The sequence below is a fragment of the Fragaria vesca genome, linkage group LG2, assembly GCF_000184155.1.
Source record: "Fragaria vesca subsp. vesca linkage group LG2, FraVesHawaii_1.0, whole genome shotgun sequence".
Taxonomy (NCBI): domain Eukaryota; kingdom Viridiplantae; phylum Streptophyta; class Magnoliopsida; order Rosales; family Rosaceae; genus Fragaria; species Fragaria vesca.
Window position 1 is genome coordinate 27,821,239 of NC_020492.1, and position 6,465 is coordinate 27,827,703.

At 38.3% G+C, this 6,465-nt stretch overlaps 1 non-coding gene across 4 annotated transcripts; it reads right to left on the minus strand.

Annotated features, from left to right (window-relative positions):
- Positions 1-894: 894 nt before the first annotated feature.
- Positions 895-3,645, minus strand: LOC101295101. 4 transcript variants are annotated; one of them, XR_184073.1, is made up of 4 exons: positions 3,471-3,645; positions 3,225-3,332; positions 1,857-1,976; positions 895-1,551 (listed from the first exon to the last, which is right to left on the minus strand). It is a non-coding gene; the product is annotated as an uncharacterized LOC101295101 (transcript). The 4 variants fall into 4 exon arrangements; XR_184072.1 differs by lacking the exons at positions 3,225-3,332; positions 3,471-3,645 and having other exon boundaries at positions 1,911-2,377; XR_184071.1 differs by lacking the exons at positions 3,225-3,332; positions 3,471-3,645 and having other exon boundaries at positions 1,857-2,377.
- Positions 3,646-6,465: the final 2,820 nt, after the last annotated feature.

Here is a 6,465-nt window from a genome sequence, read left to right on the forward strand (position 1 = left end):
TAAATGATTGTACCACTGACTTGCATACAATTCACGCAAGTGAACATATCGTTGTCAAGATAGGGAAGTATAAATGCCCAAATTATCGTACCACGGAGATTAGTGGCTAACCCACAATCCTAGGCTAATCGGAACAAAAGTCACTAGACAACAAAAGAAAAAGAAAAAGAAAATAAGGAAAATGTTAATCTAGGCACCAAGCCTTAGTAATGCTCGGCTCTAGTTCTCACCAAAACCTAATCAAAACTAGAAGCCTAGTGATGGTTATCTACAATGAGTCGATATATAAAATGGAGATTGAATGAGGAATGAACTAAATTGACGAAAAACTAAATATTAAAATAAACTATTAACTAATGAACTAGAAAATTATGGGAACATGGGAGTGTCGGGTGATCCACACTAACTCATTTGCAAACATCGATACCAATTTCACAAATACATATCCTATTGTGCTAAGTCCGGTATCTAGTACCGGTTAAGGCTACTAGACCAACTATCTTTTCGGTGTATCGATTATGCCGGTTAAGGCCACAATCAACTCTCTAACTTAGGTACTACGCCGGTTAAAGCCATAATATCTAAATTAGAGGCCTAGAGTGTAAGATAATAGGGACCCAAGCAAGCTTAGCTACAATTAAGCTAGCTAATGGTTACCACACTTCAAATCCTATATGCATAAGACTAATAAGTTGTCAATTTATCGATCTATCCATCAAATTATCCACAACATAATCTCAAAAGGTGACAAAACCTAAAAACATGCTTCTAAGGACCAACACATTCGGATTCAAAACATACACAATGAAAATTGCATCTATTATAATTAAAGTAACATTTATACAAAATGAGTTTAGGGCTTCACACCCCTAACTCTCAAAATAGAACTACTCTCTATCCATAATCAAATACATCATCAATAGCATATAAGATAAAGAAACAGACAACAAGGAAGAGAGAGGGAGAGCTAGCTTGGTCACTTCAAGCTATGAGCTAGTATGAACCCAAGAAAGTCGTTCACCCAACTACCCAATTGAAGAGGTGGTGCTCTTGAAGATGATGTCTTGAAAGCCTCGAGTGAGTCCTTCAAATTCCCAAAGAATCTCTATCTAAATTATGAAATGAGAAAAGAGGACGAGAAGGTGAATCGGTGGGAGAGGGCAAAGCCCTTCCCTTCTTCACTGTGCGGCTGCGGTCTTCTCTGTCTAGCTCGCTTCTCTTCCTCTAAAAGGAATATATATAGCTCAAGGGAGTGTGGTTCGGCTGGTCTCCACACAGAGAGGAGAGATGATTTGATGGTGATGTGTCAAGCCATAATTGGCTCAAGTTGTGCTCCACGTGAGATGAAGAACATGGCTGGTTTGCATAATTGCTCAAGTTGTGCTCCACGTTTTTGAGCTTAATTAAGCAATTAAGCTTAATTGTATAATCAACTAATTAAACTTAATTTGCATAATTGAGATTTCCACAGTTTCGTCCTTTTGCTTAAAACTCCAATTTGCTCAACTTCCGCGCGTCTTTTCTTCTCAATTCCGCAACTCCGTTTATTTCCTACAAATAAACAAAATAAGATTAACTATATCGTAATTAGCTCGAATATTAGCTTAGTTCATATGTTTGGAATGTAATTAAGTGTATTAAAATACACGTAATCAACCACCTGAAAATAATTAATTAGCTTGGGTAATGTGTAATAGATAGTTTCATAGTGATATTGGTGAACTTAAATCATCATGATTTTGAGAACTGTTCTTTAAATTAAGCTAACCTAAGTCACAAAAGAAAACAAACATTCATTCAATTATAAGTGCTAGTTATAATATTACAGAGATAGCTCGGATCTTTGTCCTGCTTACTGTATATCCTGCAGCGAAGATGAAGAAGAGAGAGAAATGGAGGAGGAGATCTACCACAAGTCATCTGCTTCTCCAAGTTGGGCAATTGCTCTATTGCGCGTCTAAATTGCCTCTTCCTTCCTTAAAATTTCCACAATTTCAGAAAGCCCATAGCGATTAAGCAAGAACGGAGATACCAGACATAAATAAAAAATAAACACAAACTCATAGCGTCTGATCCCTGTCGTCTGATTTCCAGAACATAAACACAAACTCATATCTAAACCAAAATTTATTACAACCCCTGTCTCCTTTGAAACACAACTGTGCACATACAATAAAGTTCTTGAGCCTGAGTTCAGAATTCAAATTACATATCTTTCCAAATTGATACAACTGTAACCAAGTTGCACAAATTGACAAGTTCAATCAACACCAGAGAAAAAGATTAAAGAGGTAGAAAATAAATGAAATGATATATACCTCAGCTTACCATATCAAATCAAATAGGTTAGCTTACTTCTTGTAAGAAGTCAATGTAAGACACCCATGCAGAATTCAAATTACATATCTTTCCAATTTGATACAACTGTAACCAAGTTGCACAATTTGACAAGTTCAATCAACACCAGAAGAAAAAGATTAAAGAGGTAGAAAATAAATGAAAGGATACATATACCTCGGCTTAACATATCAAATCAAGTAGGTTAGCTTACTTCTTGTAAGCAGTCAATGTAAGACACCCAAAGTTAACCACATATAGTCAGTTCCACAGAACCACCATTTTGGTTTAGAAGTATAATCAAGAATCATACTTGTTGAAGCAAGGCAACAAGATAATAAATGGCATGATACAGTCAGCTTGGGAACTCGACTTCAACCATATACATATGTAGTGTACTTCAAACATTAAAAGTATATATAATTGTTTCATATATTAGGACAATAGCTAGAGGCTATATAAACTGACATTTCAGTGTGGTAGATGTATAAGTTGAACAATCTTATACTAGATGAAGTATACAACAAGATGATAAATCGAGAGTAATACTGATGTCATTCTTCAAAATTTTAGTTAGTAGTCTCACTTGGTTCTTAAGGGCATTTAGTTGAACAGCTGGAGTGCAGTTTTTCCCTTCAGCAATTGTCGATGGCAAAAAAGGCCATGTGAATAGCAAAAGAGACTAATTCAAAATCATATGTCTAGAATCATTCCAATTGAGACTAATTCCAACTGGGTTACCTTCTAAATACCATCAGAATCGTATTAACAAAACCCCCAATTCGAACTGGATTACCTTCTAAAAACCCTCAATCGTTAGCAAAAACCCCAATTCGAACTGGGTTACCTTCTCAATACCTAGCTTGTAAAACAAAGAAACAGCTTACCAGCGAACAACGGTGAATAAATACTTCATACCCGATCTGTCTCTTCAGAAGGAGGGAATCTCTCGTGATTTTGAAACGGAAAATTTACAGACAAAATCACAAAAATCCCTGCACCCCCAATCCAACAAAACTCAATATCAACAAGCAAAACCCCAATCCAAAAAAACCCTAAATCAACCCAACGAAACCCCAATTCAACAAAACACTAAACCCTAAATTCGATATAAAATTTCGCATGGAACTTACCAGGTAATAAAAATTTCTCACAATCTACAGCGGTGGATGGAGGGTGAGAGACGAGCTATTCATCTTTCAGAACGAAAGTAGAGAGTTGAGATCGAAAGTGGTAGCTAAGAGAATGAGTTTGGGTTTTCTAGCAGCTGAGACAATTGAGAGAAATGAATGAGTGAGGCTAGGTATCGGAGAAGTTAAGAATGAGAGAAAGGTTTTAAGTGTCAAAAATTATCCATACAGTTACGCCAAAAAAAAAACACGGGGTCAGACACATTTATCTTTCTCAAAGTACGGCAGTTTTCTGTCGTCTTCAAATGTTTATATTAATTGTTAAATTCTCCTGTTTTTAAGATGACACATGATTGTCGTCTCATGAACACATTAATTTTAACTATTTGTATGTTGTTATATTCAGACGACAGATTTTTAAATGTCTGTCGTAAAAAAATTTATTAGACGACAGTAAAAACGACTTCTGTCATCTGATACTTGTTGTATGATTGCAAAATTGGCGTAGTGCATTGCCAACTCCTATACCATTTCTTACAAAATTTTCGGCCTTGAACTCCATCCCAAGAAGAAGGATAGCTTGCTAAAATAGGTTGATATGGTCCTAAAACCATATAAGCTCTTCTAATACTATCACGCAAATTCTGAGGATAACTGCATATTGGTCGTCTTATTCCCAGATCACGTTCAAGAGCAGTGATATCAAAATTGTTTTCTATCCCAATTCTATCATTACGACACTCTACAAATGAAGACTCTTCTTGTGGAATAGATGGGGACTCTTCTAACATAACATCATTCACAGAATCAACATCCACATTTCTACTCCCGGTTTCACTTCTGATTCCACTTCCACTTCTGCTTCCGCTTCCGCTTCCACTTGCACTCTCACTAGTTGCATCATTTTTATACCATGAATGCAGATTTTTGAACCTTTTAGGCTTTGGTTTATCTGTCATTATGCTCAATAGGACAATACCTATAACAATATAAGTATATTTGACACGACCCACCCCGAATTTCACCCTGAAACCCAGAGTAAGTGTCACATCCCGACCCTTATATTTTTACCTTAATTACTAGCGTGATTATAATAAGAATTTTACCGTCTTGATCATGAGTAAATAGTTTAATTGGTCCCTAGAGGGGTGTCGGGGACGATTATGTGCGGAGGATTATTCGTATGATGAAAATACGAAGACGGTAAAAATAGTAAATTTTAGCTAGTAAAAGGTAATTTTTATTCGGGTATTATTTTTCGGGGTGTTTTTATTTTGGAAGTTTGGGTTAAAAAGGGGTGTTGGGTCGGCTGGGCCGAGCCCAACCCATTTCTTTCTTCTTTCTCTTCTCCCTCTCTCCCGATTCTCTCTCCTCCCACCCGATTTTCTTCTCTCTACACCCAGCACACTTCCGGCCGTCCTCCCGCCGTCATCCGACCTCCGTTCGCCGCCGGACTGGTCCCGTTCGGTCGGTCTCCCTCCCAGCTTCCATTCTAGGCCGGTAGCAGCCCCCCTAGCGCCGCCGTGAGTGAGCGGTGCCGCCCGTAAGGTCCGACTGTCCAAACCTTCCCTTCGCCGGAACTTCCTCCTCCGGCCACCAATCCGGGCAAGCTTGGTATGGTTTTGTAGCCCTCCAACCCAGCAACCTTGCCCTAAAAGGACTCACTCCCTCTTGAGCTAGGTAAGGAGAAATTTGAGGTGGAAGTTTTATGGTGTTTTTGATGTTTTTAGTCGATTGCCCTAGTTAGGCTTGGAATTGGTGTTTGTGCAAGTTATGAAAGTTGTAGAGCTTGATGAGAGGAAGATGCTGTTAAAATTTCATAGGTTTTGGAGGTCGCCGGAATTGACCTCCGGCCGCCGCCGGCGGTTAGGAGATTTTTAGGGTTTTAAATGTGGAATATTAAGGGGAGTATATTGGTGTGATTTATGGAATTTTTGGATGAGATTTGGATAGGTTTGTGAATTTCCGAAGTGTGGTATTTTTGGCGGGTAATTAATGTAGAATCCGGCCGTTGGATTTAAGTCGTATTTTGGGGAGGTTGTATTTACGACTATTGAGTATGATATTTAAGTTCGGATCGTTCCGATGTAAGAATATCGAAGTTAGGCAATGATGAGCGTAATTATGGCTCTCGGGTAATTTTGCCTATTTTGATTAAATATTGGATTATTGGTTGGGAAATTAATATTATATTTGGAACAGGACGTGAGGAGGCTCGAGCAGACGAGACTCCAGATCGACATCAGGCTTAGGCCTAATTGTGAGTGGACGTTTACTTTAAATAATATGCATGCTATGGTTCATGATTGAACATTTCCTTTTTGTTGGAGTTTTACCGTCAATTAATTTTGACGCTTTTATTTCTCTGAGAGAGAGTTACCGAAAATGGGATTTTGGTGAATATAAATATGTATTTATGAGAGAGTATGTATAGAAAATGCTAGCTAGCCATATGTGTCTGTCCACCTTAATGGCGTAGCATATAGCCGCATTATGGTGTGACGTGAGCGTTGGACGTAAGCGTAGTAGCCCTATATGAGTGTTTAATTCATATAGGGGGTATGGACACATATTTATACATCCGTCTGTCCACCTTGATGGCGTAGTGTAGCACCGCATTAAGGCGTGACGTGAGCGTTGGACGCGAGCGTAGTAGCCCTATATCAACCCATGAATTTATATAGGGAGTATGGATGAGTGTAAATACATACATATATTATAGAGTCTGAGAGGCTCGATATTTTATGGGATAAAGGTTTTATCGCTTGCGGCATGCATTCGATTTTTCCTTAGAAATTAATTTGGGGAAACATAAATATTTTATTTATTAATTTATTTTTGTCCACTCACTCTAACGTTATTAAATGTTTTCCCTTGGGCCCTTCGTTTTAAAATTGCCCAGTCTGCAGAGTTCGGGTTGGATCTAGTAGGAGACGAGGCATAGTCACCCGCTTTTCGGCCAGTTTTCGCCAGTAGGTTACCTGTTCAACCTACTCGT